The 15,732-nt window shown below is 40.3% G+C and overlaps 1 protein-coding gene across 2 annotated transcripts in view; it reads right to left on the reverse strand.

Annotated features, from left to right (window-relative positions):
• sipa1l3 (signal-induced proliferation-associated 1 like 3) overlaps positions 1–14,083 on the reverse strand; it is a 90,830-nt gene extending 76,747 nt beyond the window's left edge. For both annotated transcript variants that reach the window (XM_026192106.1, XM_026192105.1), the window contains exon 1: positions 13,862–14,083. The gene's annotated coding sequence lies outside the window, so the exon portion shown is untranslated. The remainder of the gene's footprint in view (positions 1–13,861) is intronic.
• Between the last annotated feature and the right edge of the window lie 1,649 nt (positions 14,084–15,732).

Here is a 15,732-nt window from a genome sequence, read left to right on the forward strand (position 1 = left end):
CAACTCCACGGCCTCTTTCTGAAATGAATGTTTAGACTCATACCCTGTGAACTGGTCATTTATCATGATGACGGATCACAGGGTAAGACCATTTCTCTCCCTGATGCCTAACGGCTGATTTACAGCAACACTCATATTCACCACACACTTGCGTCCTCCTCAGAATACACTCACTTCCTGTCCAGCAGCTCAACTTCCAGCTGGCAGCACAGAAGGAGAAGTAGTAAAAAGGCTGATGAACACCTTCAAAGAAAGTACAGATCGAATTTTCCCACCAGAGGTTCCTGGAGGCTACAAAGAGGCCAAAATGTGGTCATTCACACATCCATGTAACAAAGAAGAACTGACTCATTGTTGGGACATAATTGCCTGGAACACGACAGCCTTTTGTTGACTTTGTGATTCAGACAATTTACTGAGATGAAGGGCTTTTATACTTCCTCTTTTGCATTACCATTTTTGATTGCTGATTTCAAACACTCGGTTGTTAGTGTTGAGTTTCAAACTGTAAGACTAAAAAACAGATGGGTGAAAACTGAAGCAAAAATCCAGAGCTGATCTTACTCTAGTCCGGAGTAATGCCACTGTAACAAGTTCTGCATCTGTGAGAATGCAGGCGTGGGACTGGGCCACTAACTTATTAAAATAAAATTAAAAGATTGTGACTTATTGAAATGAGATCATCAGGACAAAATAATTACTCTTGCGTTCATTTCACCAAGAAGCTTCTGTTTGGTTACTTGTTATAAATAAAGCACATCCCTTTTTTTCATAAAAGATGCATTCATTTATTTATTTTTTGCTTTGTAAAAGACCAAACTCACACATCATTTTCAGCTTGAGCCAATACAACTAAAACAGAACTTTTAGTAGGTAGGACAGGATGAAGGAAAGGTGAAGTGAAAGTTTGTTTAAAGGCACCCAAACAGGACATGAACAGCATTAGCGTTGCAACGAGAGTCAATGTAAAGTGAAATAAATTCAGTGACTGTACAGTAATGGCAGCAATGATGGTCAGCATCATGACACAGTCTCGCATTTGGTTGATTGACAGCACGGCAAATTGGTTAGAGGGTCATCTAGGCTTGAACGTGGAATGACCACTAGCAACCAACCAACTGCAGCGACAAGGGAACCTTGGAAAGGATTTTCAGGTGTTTGCAGCTGCTTGTGTCTCCAAGGCCCCTAAGTCAGCCCGTATTTGGTGGCATCCAATACTTGGCTGTAAATTTCAGCTCTCTGTCACTCGACAGCTGTGTGGTCCTTTCTTAATGTCCGTCTGCACCATAGACATTATCATTGATATTACTGAAACTTTAAAATGTAACATCTTGTGATAACAGAAGAGGACTCTCTGCAGCAACATCTTAGCAAAGCTCAAGCTGGTGCCTTTGTGAAATGGGCTTCACTTCTTTATTTAAATATATTTGTTTTCCATTTTAATTAAATTTAAGGAAAAGTTTAAAGCATGAATTTCTATGGGAAAATCAGCTGCATGTTTATTAAATTAAGAAATAAAAGAAAAACTTTTATTAACAATATTGAACACAGTAGTCATGATTATGATTGTTGCTGTAATCTGCAACCTTACGGAGGGGTACTATCCAAATTGTTTAAACTGTGTGTCACAACAATACAAATCACCAAAGATCTATGCTTTTTCTAGGTTGGCTTAAAAAGTAACAACAACAACAACAACAACTACTCGTCCCTAGTGTGTGCAAGTTGGCCACGCATGCATCCAAAAGAGGGTATATCCCCACCCTAAAACAGACAGCAAGTGAACCTATGACCTGACGGGTGTTTGATGGTCAAGCTCGTGTGTATGTCAAGCGCATGGGATTAATTCACTCTGTCTCACTACATTAATAACAGATGGAGACACAATCAGCTGTTTCTTTATCCCGTCGTGCAGGATTTCCTGTTTCCAGCACATTTCTGGCATGCTAAATACAATAGAGCTTTTTGTGGAATCATACACACACACGCAGACGCAGACGCCACCTGTCATCTCCACATGTGATGGCTCAGTTAAGAACAGATAAGAAGCAGGTGTAACAACATACTCGTTGTCTTAACGCTCTAGACATGGCTACCTGGAAATGAAGACATTATAGAGAAAAGTGTCTGCTGTCCCTTTCACCTCCGTGGCATTTCATATTAACGAGCAAGTATTTGAACGCTTTGGAAGTCTCTGGAACAAAGTCTTTTCCCTAGAGATCAATTGAATGAACTGTGCTTCTAGCATCGTCATCAGCATCACTCACCATCCTCATTCGTGTTTTAAAGAGAGGGCAGAGAGAGACTTTACAAAGGAAAGGGAGGAGAAGGAGTAACAGCTGAGAGCTCTTAATGTCATAAAGGTGAGGCCATTCAGTGCTGTTCAGGGATAAAGCAAGTCTATAGCCAATTGGTGAAGCTATTCCTATTTTTCATGCGCTCAGATTTAATGTAAGAATTCGGATAATCCTCAAAAAATTGAATCCAGTTTTCTAACACTCATGTAAATCTTAGTCCTTCTCTGTTTCAAAAAGGACAGATCTAAGTGTTCATATTTAAACTCACTGTCTGTCAGGGCTAAGTACAGACTCTTCTGGAGTAGATATCCATTTATAAATCTGTAGCGTGGCCTTCACTTTAAATTACCGAATGGACTGCATTACACAGTCTTGTGAAAATCACTCTTTATGTACAGCACTTTATCAGGTTGTCTAAATGCCTTTGTAGCCAGTGGATCTGCTTTAACCCTGTCACAAGCTGAGAGTTAAGTCAGTAACACTATTTAAGTGTTTTGTGGATGGACGATGTGGTTCTCCCTCTCTCTCTCTCTTTCATTCTCTCACTCTCCCCTCTGTTACCAACGATGACCACGAAGCGGACGCAGGCCAACCTGTGGCAAGACAGGCCTCCTCAACATCTGGGTTTATCCTCGAGCTAAAACCAACAGGCTATATTTACCCGAGTCAAACACATTCAGAGGAGAAAGATGGAGCCTAGGACATAGCCTGTGCTGCTAAAAAGACCTCTTTTAAAGAAAGAAAGTGGCACATCTCATATATTTACACCCAGGCCTGTGATTATCTGATTCATTCTCTTCTCTGACAAGAAGACACAGATGGGTAAACAACACCTTAAGAGAATTTGACCACTGAGGGAATGAGAAAAAAAAGAGGAGGCAGTTTTCACAGATCAGCTGCCTTCCTAGAAGATGTTTTATCACTGCACAAGAGGCCATAAAGCAGAGACTCATTTCATGTGCACCTCCCTCTGTAAATCTCTGGCCTCCTGATACCATCATGAATGCTGACTTATGGACAAAACCCTTGAGGGAAAATACATCAAAGAGAGTGGAGGGGGGTGGGCTGTAATGCTGTCACTCATCTAATGCTATTTGATATTAAACTGTACACCTGAACTCTAACACAGAACAACCATTCAGCATGTGTTTATGCACAGTATCTAAACAACTTTCATTAGGTTTGCAAACAAGAGCTTGTTGCATACACAAAGATGCTGCTGAGTCCAATCTACATGTATATAAAATGATATATATACATTCATGTATACAGAAATATATTTTCAGTTAGACAAAAACATGTTCATGCTGACTGCTCATAAAACTACACTACATTACATCATTATCAAATGAAATGCAATTTTCTGTCCTTTCTGTTGAACTCACACTTATTACACCCACACAATACCTCTACATTTCTGTCCTCCTCTCTCTCTTATTGCCTCTTACTATTCTACCTTATATGTACACACATCTGTATGTTACAGATTACTGCTCTGCAACTGTATTCTACCTTTAATTAAATCTAACTGTATTTTAATTGACTGCACTTTCCTTCCACACACACCCCCAATCCCCATGTACCTGCATCCACAAGGTGCCTGCAGGTACATAAAGATTAAAACAATCTCTGTCGAGACATTTCAACTTATTTGCATGCAGTGTAAACAAAAATGAAATTGATGGTTGCTTGTTGAAAACACTACAGAGGATATAGAGCAATGGCAAAAAGCCTAGAGATTTCTATATATGGATTCACAAAGTAAATACAGGGTGTAAAGGTGCTTTTAGACAAGACGCACTCTGAAACACACTTTTTAAATGGCTCGCTCGGTTTGCTGCTGCGCTGAGCAAAAGAGCAACTCAGCTTTTAGACGCTTTACGCCAATACAAATGAGGCATCCAGCCCTCAGCAGCAGCAGGTAGGGAAGGCAAAATGGGAGAAGTGTTGACACCTGTTTCTGAGTTAACCCTGTAGCTTTATAGCAGGCCAGACCCCTGTCAGGTTGAACACTGCCGCTCATCTTATGACAGCTCGATACCACATTGGATTTGTGGTCTAGCTGCACATACTATCCATATGACCCTCACTGCACACTTAACTGCTAGGGGTGCAACGATATTCGTATCGATATTGAACCGTTCGATACAGTGCTTTCGGTTCGGTACGCATATGTATCGAACAATACAACATTTGTAATTTATTTTATCAACTTTCCTTCTGACAATGCTGTCTGTGTTGAGCGCTCAGTGAATCTGCGTTCGACTACTCCGCCTAGGCTGCACTGTCGAGCGCAGATCCACTGAGCGCTCAACACAGACAGCATAGTCAGAAGGAAGAGCGCAGGGCACCTCCCCCACCCTCATTCAGATCTGGCGTTTGGAATTATTTTGGTTTTCATGTGACGTATGACCCTGAAGGTAAGCGAGTCATGGACTAAAGTAAAACAGTATGTTGGATGTGCCATGCAATGCTCAATTACATGGGTGGGAACTAGTGTGTTAGCGCAGTTAGCTCGTTAACGTGTTGGCCGTCTAGCCCCATGCACGGGGCGATCCGCGGTAGCTCGTTAACGGAGATTTGCCGTGTTGTGGCGTTAAGGTCATTTCAACGAGATTAACCTGAAAGCACTAGTGGGAACACAACGAATATGACTGCACATTTACGCCGACATCATCCTAGTGCAAAGACAAAAACAACAAGCATGCTACTAACTTTAGCCGAGTCATTTAGACAGCTGTTAGCACATGATTCTCCTTATGCTGCTGAGAATATAGCCCAGAAGAAGCGGATAGTATAGCTTTTATTTTGGAAAGAGACATTTCTCTGTAATAAACTCTCTTTTCCAAAGATGCATGATTCCTCAATCAGATACAGGGCTTGCAATATCGCTAGCCTGACGTCCTGGGGCTAGCGATTTTTTCAGTCGGGCTACCAAAATCTATCTCTTCCCTGCCCGTCGGGCTATTGTAGGAAGGAAAAATATATGTCAATGCTTTTGCATTCTTTCAGAAATGTAGCTGGGTAATTATGTCATTGGCATCGGTGAGCCACTGTCAATATGTGACATATTGAAATCGCGTTTGAATTTGCGCTTGTTTTTTTGCTTTCACTTTGCAATCGTGCGAACTGTGTATAGAGAGCGACAGCACTGATCTGTGAGTGATGATAATTTGTGCACCAATTCCTCTGACATCGTCTTATTAATCGTTAGCTTACTATGCAAACATGACAAGTGAAATCTCCCGCAGCAAGCTTAAACATGTGAGAGGTTGATCGCGCAGAGAATCACTGAGCTTATGTGAGTGCGTGTGTAAAAGCAGCAGGATTTATATTTGACTACGATGACCTGGATGACTGAGAACCTTCACAGACAGATATATATTTTAGTTCTGCTGAGCCAAATAAGACAGGTCAGGGTGAAGAAGTGACAGCCAAAGAAAAGCTTACCACAAAACGGAGAAGTTATGACAAATCAGACTATAAGGCAAAAAGAAAGTGCAGCTTTATGGTTTCATGGACAAAAGAATTTCTGTGGCTGCAATATGACAAGCGAAATAACCAGGGCTGCACATAAGTGGTCCGCAGGTGCGCATTCGCTGTCAAAATAAAAAAAACACGCACAAGGGTTAGGGTTAAATTTAAAAACTGTACTTTTGAGTTAAAATATATATTTATAATTTTAATAAATGACAAATTAAAAAGGCATGAACATTTTTTTTGTATCGAAAAAATATCGAACCGTGACACCAAAGTATCGAATCGAACCGAACCGTGAATTTTGTGTATCGTTGCACCCCTATTAACTGCACTTCTTGTGCTTTTTCTCTTTTCTTTCTTCATTGGAGAAAACGTGGACTACAACTGAGTAAATATTGGCTTTGTTCAAGTTTTCCTTTGCTTACATTTAAAAGTTTCTAGCATTTGTGTTGAGGATATATACACATATATGTGTATTGGCCATTTATTTGTGGGTTGTTTCCCAACAAAGTAAAATATTTTGAATCTATGCAGAAGAAAAGACATTGTATAGAGGAAGTTTTTTGGAGATTTTGTTTGGTATTATATTACATTATTCATTTTTAAGTAACCAAAGAATTTAGCCTTTTATTTTGTTTGCATTGTTCTGTGACACTTAAAACTTTTGACTGATCTGAATTAGGGCTGCCACAAACGATTATTTTGATAGTCGACTAGTCACCGATTATTTTTGCGATTAGTCGACTAATCGGATCATCATCCACTGGACATAAAACCTACAGCTTATTGCACCAGCGTGCATCTGCTCTTATATAACTATCATTAGCTTACAGCTTTAAGTGTTTAAGGTATGTGCTAACTAAAAATAAAGACAAGATGATAGTTTATTAAATTTTAGCAGATTTAGCAAATTTGCAGATTGTTTCGGTGAAATTTAATAAACTCCTTGCTATCTATAATATAACGGGACACCGGAGTATATTCTCGAGCATCTCACACTTCTGATAATCAGTTGTCTGCTTGACGTTTATTCAGCTGTGTAAAAACTATAACTTTAATCTCAGCCAAACAGATTTACTCAGGAACAAATAAAATACTGAAAAAAGCCAAACAATAACATTTTTAAGTTATCTAAATGACTTATATATCATGTTTAACCTGAGTAGCGAAAGACGGCAGTGGGTTTGAAAACGATTTGCTGGGAGTCCGGTGTTCTCACCGGCTCTAGTGAGCCTAGCCCCCGGCTAGCTATCGAGCTAGTGGGTAACAGATGTCTCCGAAAATGTCGGAGCGCTTTTGAAAATATGTGGTGTCTTGATAAACTGAGCAGATATTTGAGATTTACACAGCTACATTCTCGCCTGAAAATATGTTAAACATTTATTTTGTGACCCAGAAAGAATAATAAGAGTAACATTAAAACTAAGTAGCTGCTGCCATTGTTGGAAACTGAGCTGGGCTGCGCTATGAATTCTGGGACAGAGCTGCTACTTCTTCTTCGGGGTTTAACGGCAGCTGGCATCCTTGTACATTCAGTGCTGCCATCTCCTGTTTCAGTCCGTTATTACACTCTTAAATCCTAGTACTTATTCCTGCGGCTTTTGTGATCGTACAAAGCTTCAAACGACGCGTCGACTATTAAATCAGTCGTCAACGATTTTGATAGTCGACGTAATCATGACTAGTCGACTAATCGTGGCAGCCCTAATCTGAATTAGGATTTAATTTTATAACATATACCCATGTTATTTATCTGACATACAACCGCATAACGTTTTACAGTACATTAATTGTAATGTTTAACTTCTGCCAGAAAATGAATAGTATTTAAATGAAAATTAACTTTAGGAGCAGAAACAAACCTTCAGGCTTGAAAAACACCATGATAAAAGTCCAGTAACACTGTTCAAGGGTTTTTACCGAGATGATAAAAATGACCATGACAAGCCCTGGCAAATGGTAAATGAACTGGTTCTTGTATAATGCTTTTATACTTCAGCACGCAAAGAACCTTTATACAACATGTATTCACATACATGTCTAAGTCCTTTCTATCCAACAGTCACATACATTCACGCATCAAGAGAAACTCAAGAGTTTCTCTTGATGCGTGAATCAAGAGAGACTCAGAGCCAAGGATACTTTGGCAAGCAGACTAGAAGAGCTAGAAATCGGACCACCGACCTTCAGATTAGTAGATGTCCTGAATAAATGGTGAAAGAAATGCACTTTTTTGATGGAAAAAGAGTTGATGTACAAATTGTTTTATCTGGAAGGTTTATTATTTCAAAAATAAGAAATCATCACCAAACACACACACACACACACACACAAACACACACAAAAAACTACACCTTCGGTAAAACCACCTGTTGATCACAGTCAATTAATGCCCTCACCGCAAGCTGGGTGGAGGCTGTGATGTCAGGTGTGCTGACGTGCGCAGATCCATTCAGATTAACTGCCAGCACTGGTTTAACCTGTGTCACAGTGTCGGTTTATAAAGGCTATAAAAAGACTATGAGCCAGCAACAAACACAGAATGCAATTTGAAATACACTCCAATAAAGAACAGAAGACAGTAGCTAGCCCGAGTTCTAGTTAAAGACCCACTTTAAACACAAACTTATGCACATATGCAGCATCACTGTGGAACCTGACTTAGACCAGATGGCATCCATAGCCTCAAGGTTTGTGCTCCCTCTCTGTGACCTATCAGGATACACCCAGTGATTGTGATGGATGTCATGTACACAGTGAGCACACACAGTTATTCACTTCTATTAACCTCTATTTAACTAAGACGCCTTGAAGGATTAAAAAGAAACCTGGCAAGAGATTTTGCGTTCTAAAATTACAAACGGCAGGAGGACGGCCAAGGTGTCGCGGCTAGGAAAGAGAGCTACAACCATTGCTGATGCCAAAACGCAGCTTTTACTGGTGTTAAAAAAATAAAAAAAAATAAATCACGATCTTGGAAAGATTGCTTTGTTCCTCCCACAGATGACCACGACTGCATGGCCATGAGTACGTTCCTTGAAATCTTTGTCAAGAAAAAAAGGAAAAGGGGAAAATCAACAACTGATGAGTCACCTCTGCCAAGATAGAATGCTGTGATTCAACAAAATGTTTACAGGCGAAATAACTCAGGTGGCCCACATTCACCTCCCTTTGAAGACAGCAGTCTTTGTTCCTGCAGCTGCATGCAATGAAACACCAAAAATATGTAGCAGAAAATATAGGATGTCTTAAAAGATCACAGACTGAAAGCAAGAGTTATCTGCTACAAACTGACTCCTGTAGGCGCTTTGCAACAATCCTACATGGGTCATGGGTTATGAGGTCAACGCAAATTAACATGATATCATTGCTTTAAGAGAAACAAAAACATGCTTAGATAGACCCAAAAGACCATACAAGACTTTCCAAGCCCATGTCACACTCAGCGAAACGTATTTTAGATAAAATGCATGCAGGTGAAACACATGAATTCTTACAGCTGTATCAACATATTTTGATAGGAAAGGTGAAGTTTAAACAGTTAATGCTGTATGCAAAATGCAGCTTGCATACAGCTGTTGTTGTTTAGTTGGCTCGTTGTCAGATTTCTGGTGATGGAGTGTTGCATCTGCTGACAATATTGAGCATATTATGCATGTGGTTGCTCTGTAGCTACATACATATAACGCCGTTAGGCAGAACGACAATGTCTATCTACACCACTGTATTCAACAAGGCAGCTTCCTCATAAGCATAAGCTTATGAGAATGCTGTTATTGGAAGACATAATTAATACATGGATATTTCAGAGTATCACTTTCCCCCCTATCAAATAACCCCAAAAAACAAATGACTGTAACTTTAAACTACAACGATTTTCAGCTCCAAGACAACAAACTTCAACAGCCTTTTTTCTGAAAAATCTCTTTCCTTACAAAAAACCCCAAACAAAACAACAACAACAACACAGCTTTAGCTAAAAGTTGCTAATTCACTTTAGCTTCCTCATCCCCCTCATATTGTAAAGTTATTACTGAGGCATGTTCACAGAACAGAGACATCATTATCAAGTTACTACTCTGGCACATGAAAAGGGTCAGTTCACACCAGTGGCTGCATCCCCCTGTATACAGGTTCATAAAAGGTCCCTTAAGCAGCTCATCAAGAACATTTGGTGTCACAGTTTTTGCATTTGAAAGAATACACATCTCCCAAACAGGCGGATATACAAATAATTCTAAAATAAGACTGAAGGTCGTTAATGCAATTTTTTTAACACAACTTCACCCATCTGGAGAAAAATGAAACCAAGTATAAATATTCCATGGCCACCTTTAAGCAGTATTACAAAGTGGAAGTGATTAGGAACCACAGCAACTCAGCCACAAAGTGGCAACCACAGTTGACAGTTACAGAGTGGGGTCACAGAGTGCTAAGAAGCATAGTGTGTGAAAGTCACCAACTCTCTGCTGACTCAATGAGTTTCACACCCCCTCTGGCATTAAGATCATAACTTCAACGCAAACACTTTGACAGTTGATTTGAATCTTTACAGAGCCTACGATGTAACCTACGTAAGTGGCCAGTGCTGTTGCCAGCATGCTTGCGCATCTGGTCACGTCCCCAGTGTTTTATACATGCCACAATAGAAACAAATAAACTTCTGGCTTGTTTTCCCCTCCTGGGTCCCTTCTCTTTAATGTGGGTATTTTTTTTTTTCTTCCCAGAGGCAAACATTTATCCCTCAAGTTTTTCCACTTCTTTGTACATCTCCTCAAATCCACTCCCATAGGTTTGCCAATTTCCCTTCAAGAACTTACTGACATGCATGAGTTCTTATATTGAGGCTATGACTGTTATCGTCTCAATGATAAATTCAAAAACTAAGGCTAAAAAGTAGGCGGAAATACATAAGACGAATCAGCTGTAATGAACAGCCCAGTCAGTCAATAGTTGCGGGCTGCATCAATTCAATATCCAGTTAAATTTCCAGAGAAGTGTACGCCAGGTTATGCATAGCGTAGGGTTTCAAAGGGGTTTGCAGCTAAGATGTACCTACAGCACTGTAGGCAATATTTAATTTTAATTTCTTAAAGCTTTCCCTCTTATATTTAAAACAACCACACTTAATTGCCCCTTGGGGATAAATAAAGTCTCTCTGATTCTGACAATGGATGGACAAGCAACTGCTTTTATGCGTTGTCGTTAGCAACAACGATCACGTGGCTCCATCCGCTTGTTTATTTTCCACATAAACCTTTCACAATAAAGCTGAAGATCCTGTTGAGATTCTTCAAAATAAAATGAATCACGTGAAATAGTATGCAGAGTGTTTACGGATGAGCAAAAAAGAGCCACCAGGTTTCTTCACGCCAGTCGAGTTACCCAAGATTCACAGAATTTACAGAAAATGTAAAATTTTTGTGCTATATATCGTTGTAGGGACGATAAATGTCTTATATCGGGATATGAGATTTTGGTCATATTGCACAGCCCTACTCAAAAATCTGTCAAAAATGTTTTAGTATGACTTTGGTAAGCTACGAAGCCGTACTGCTTGATGGATTGTCAGAGCATTATGGCTACTGTAATCAGGAGCCTCACAGACTCAGAGTAATCTGGGTCCAAAAAAGTCCGTCCTCTTCAGGTCCCAAAGTCAAGCGAGCACTGCGGCATCACTCAGAGTTAAAAACCGTCTAAATTCTTTCATCTTTAATAAAATGATGAGCGTTGCTGCTTTACTAGGTGTAGCAATTAAGTTTAACATCCCGGCATCCATGAAAACAGAATGTATTAAATTTAATGGAGTTAGAAGTTAGAAGCAGGAAGTTAGCTCGCTAGTTTCCACATAAACATGATATAGCATGTTCTGACTGAGAGATTTCCAAAAAAAATTAAAACATACAGCTCTGCTATCACTTCCAACATAAATGAAGACAGAAAACTAAAAAGCAGTGACGTTTGTAGGGTTACTGAAATTTGGCTAGCTGGTATATAATGATGCGCTACGTGATCGCTAGCGACACAGCTATGTTAGCATAACAGAAACACAGTGAAGCTGGAGGATGAATGCCAACCTTTTTTTTTTTTTGCTCAACAGAAATTAATGTGAGGGTTCCTGAGGGTTGGGGACAAATGCAATCGCATGGCAGGATGCTGTAAACGGACCAAACGTCAGTCAGGAGAACAACTGAGATAATCCATCCACAATACGAGGTTAGTCATTAATATACTGTAACAACATGGGAATAGAGCAGCTGCAAGAGAATTCAACATTAATGAATCAGTGGTACGGAAGTGGCGTAAGCAAGAAGAATGAGTTGAGTAAAGTTTGTCTTATCTGACTGTTTTGTTCCGCTTAATGCGCCTTATAATCCAGTGCGCCTTATGATCCAAAAAATACGGTACCTTCAGGATGAACTAGAATGGGGGCCTCTGCTCACAGAAGTGTCTGACCTGACAAATTCCCAACAGCATCCTCCAAAATCTTGTAGAAAGATTTAAAAGCTTCTGTAGGTATTATGTGTAGGTGGCCCAATACATATTGAGTCCATATATTGTATGTTAGGTATATTTTAATTATACAGTTTCATCAGGTTTGCATTCACCATTCAGTTTCTATTTATCTTATACTGCGAAGAGGGTACATAACTTTTGCTCAGTCGATAACTATAATGCATTTTGGATTCCCAGCTAAAGCAACTGCCTAATATTTTCCTTGACCAAAAATAGCCATTGTGCTTAGTTTGGCTTTTAATATGCAAGCTTTCCAAACACCCATGGAAAGGATGAAAACAACGGAAACACAGATCACTGAATGGCTGACTCTTGCAGCTCGGTGTACATCCACTGATCAAAAACTGTATTTACAATGAGGAAAACCATGTCGTTACTACAGTGAACAGCACAGGCAACATCCAATCCTGATTTCCCCTTAAACTGGACGTGAAATACAGGATTTCCCCAATAGTACAGCAAACAGTGGGCAGTACAGGATAACCAGGTTAAGGCATTGGCACATGATTCTCACATTTTCCTGGTAATCATTATTCCATTAGTTCCAGACGAGAGGCGACCACAGCAAATGATGCCTTGAATATGTGCAGTGCTGCCATGCTCTGCTGCTCTTGCCCGACAAAATCCATCATCCTCATACTCGACGTGTCGTTTTCTGAGGGCTTTGGGGGTGGAGGGGGTACAGCAGCAACACGGAGGATCTCAATGAAAAGGAGATGACACACACACTGAGGCATTATCATCTCCCATTCTGCGTACACACAATCGACTAAGCACACACACAGAAGCATGCATATCTACAATGCACTTACAAATCCTGCACACAGGTCCTCTGACAGCTGAGCGTCTGCATGCACACACACGCGTAAGCACAATCAATTAAAACGTGTTGCATACCCTTTCATGACAAACCACTTCCATCTACAACTAATGAACTCGTCTCCCCACCCCTCCTCCTTAAATATGCGGTGCAGCCAAAATATTTCCCATGCCGCTCATGCTGGATCCAATATCCAGCCAAGGCAACTTCCGTTTGTAGGAAAAACTACTCGAAATTCAAAGCTCGTCCAGGCTAACTAGCTGGCTCCCAAACAAAGCTCCCATTGTCTGGAACTTGTAGTTTTACCGTTTTTCTCTTGGCCCTCGCAACTGTGATTAACTCAGGTACGAAAAACTACAAATCCGAAGTCTGCAGAGCCCCATGAGCATGCGCACTGGCCCCTTAAGGATCGCGAAGGTTGTGGAATATTTTCTCCTTAATAATTTTTGCGTGCAGCGGCACATTTGAGAGTATGTATATACTTTGCTGAGAAGCTGGAGGTCAAAGTGGAGCACGGACCCGGTGAAAACGGCTCCTGGCGGGACTGAGAACCGCGACTGAGCCGTAGTAAAGAGGCTGCTCTCCGCATTGACTGAAGTTGGTCTGCTCGGCTCGGCTGCCTCTCCTCTCAATGTTTGCTTTGGCTCACTAACGTTCACTTCGCTCGCCACTTTTCAGCGCTTTTGAATATCCCCGGCTGCTCACCCAAAACTGCTCAGTGAAAACCAAGAGAGCACACACGGCTTACCTTTCGCTGCTCCAGGGTTTCCGCTCACTTCCAGCTCCGTTAAAATAATCCTCCAGACATTGTGGAAACAGCCGTTGCCCGACGGTCTGCTGCCTGTTCACCAAGTGAGACGTTGCCAAGAATTCTCAACCGAAACCACGGCGAAGCTGCGCCCGCACTCACTGCGCATGCGTAACTCCGACTGGCGCAAACTACTGATAGTAACACAGGGGGCGGCACGCTGCTGCTCCTGGAGCCGTGGAAACACGTAGTAAATACAAGTGGTAATACTGCAGAGTACAAGTATCAGATTACAATAAGTAGAGTACAATAATCAGAACACCAAGTATTAATTTAATTTATTGTGCTTTTGTACGGTTTATTTATGAACGAAAACTATTCACGCTGTTATTTTGAAGGCAGAGTAGCACAAGTAAATTATTTTTATAGTATTGGCTTATACATTAGACCTATTGTTACAGATAACGATGGTGCCCTTTTTTCTTTCATTTACAAACTTCCATCTTATCCTAACCAATAATACTTAGTTATCATTTATTTGTTTATAATATGTTGTATGAATAATCTGAGTCTACAAAGTAAAAAATAAAGTAAAAAATAAAAAACAGAATCTGAACTGGTGGAATAGTATCAAGAAGCAGAATGGAATATCCCCGTATTGTTATGTACTTGAGTAAATGTATTTTGTTTTATTTTGTTTCTTTTAAACTGTGGACAGAGCGTTTTACTGCACAGCCCAATAAGTTTTTACTCAGTGTCATGTCAAGTTCACAAATAGGCCAATAGCACACCCTTGTGGTTGCTGATTTGAAATGCTGAGCGATTAACCTGAAATGAATAATAACTAAGTTAATGATATATAACTATTTGTTTGAAAGAATTTGGATATATTTACTTATTTTTATATTTATACTGTTGATTGATTTTCTTTCTTTTCCAGAGAGCTTTTTTTAAACAGTAAATCTCACTGTATATTTCAACTTCTTAAAATAAAGTTTTGAGATAATAACACAAAAATAACACACATTAAAAACTGCTTTATTTGAGACTGATATGAAGGCATCGCCCGGATCAGCAAGATCCGCCTCAAGTGTTGAGGACCCAGGGCACCCTGACGAGAAGTGGGCTACTGGAATAAGGCATCGGTGGGCAAGACATGAAAATAGGGCATTGTTGGAATGCTACTACGCAAGTAACCCTGGTGGAAGGGTTACATGAATAGGATGATGACCTATGGAATCCTCGATACCCAACATCCACAATGGCGGCGAAACAACTAGTAGCTCAGTGTTCCAACATTCGAAAGAAGGGACTGCTCTCACAGCTAGAGATTGACGAGGTACAACACAAATGCTATGGCAAGGGGGAGCCAGGACGCCAGGTCAGGAGGGTGATGTCATCACCCCCACCCGAGATTGGGTACCAAGCCCCAAGTGCGATAGAAGAAGGATTGTTGAGTGCGAGGGGAACTGACCTGAAAGATAGGATCATGGCCAAGCTTGAAACCTGGACCCCCGTAGCTGGTTACCAAGACTACGTGAAGTACTCTCAGAAGGTCTGCTAGATGATGTTAATGCAGCACTACGGACGATACCTATGGCCACCATAACCGAGACTAACAAGCTGTATATGTGTATATATATATATATATATATATATATATATATATATATATATATATATATATATATATATATGTATGTGTGTGTGTGTAAAATATAAAGCCCCTTGAGTCGACTGTTGTTGTAATTTGTTGAAAATGAATCACCACCTCCTTGCCCACCACCTCCTTAATTGAATTGCATTGTTACATGACATGAAGTGTTTGTATTGTAACACTGACTCTGAGCTTTGTAAATCATTGCTAATAA

Source organism: Astatotilapia calliptera, chromosome 14, assembly GCF_900246225.1.
Source record: "Astatotilapia calliptera chromosome 14, fAstCal1.2, whole genome shotgun sequence".
Taxonomy (NCBI): domain Eukaryota; kingdom Metazoa; phylum Chordata; class Actinopteri; order Cichliformes; family Cichlidae; genus Astatotilapia; species Astatotilapia calliptera.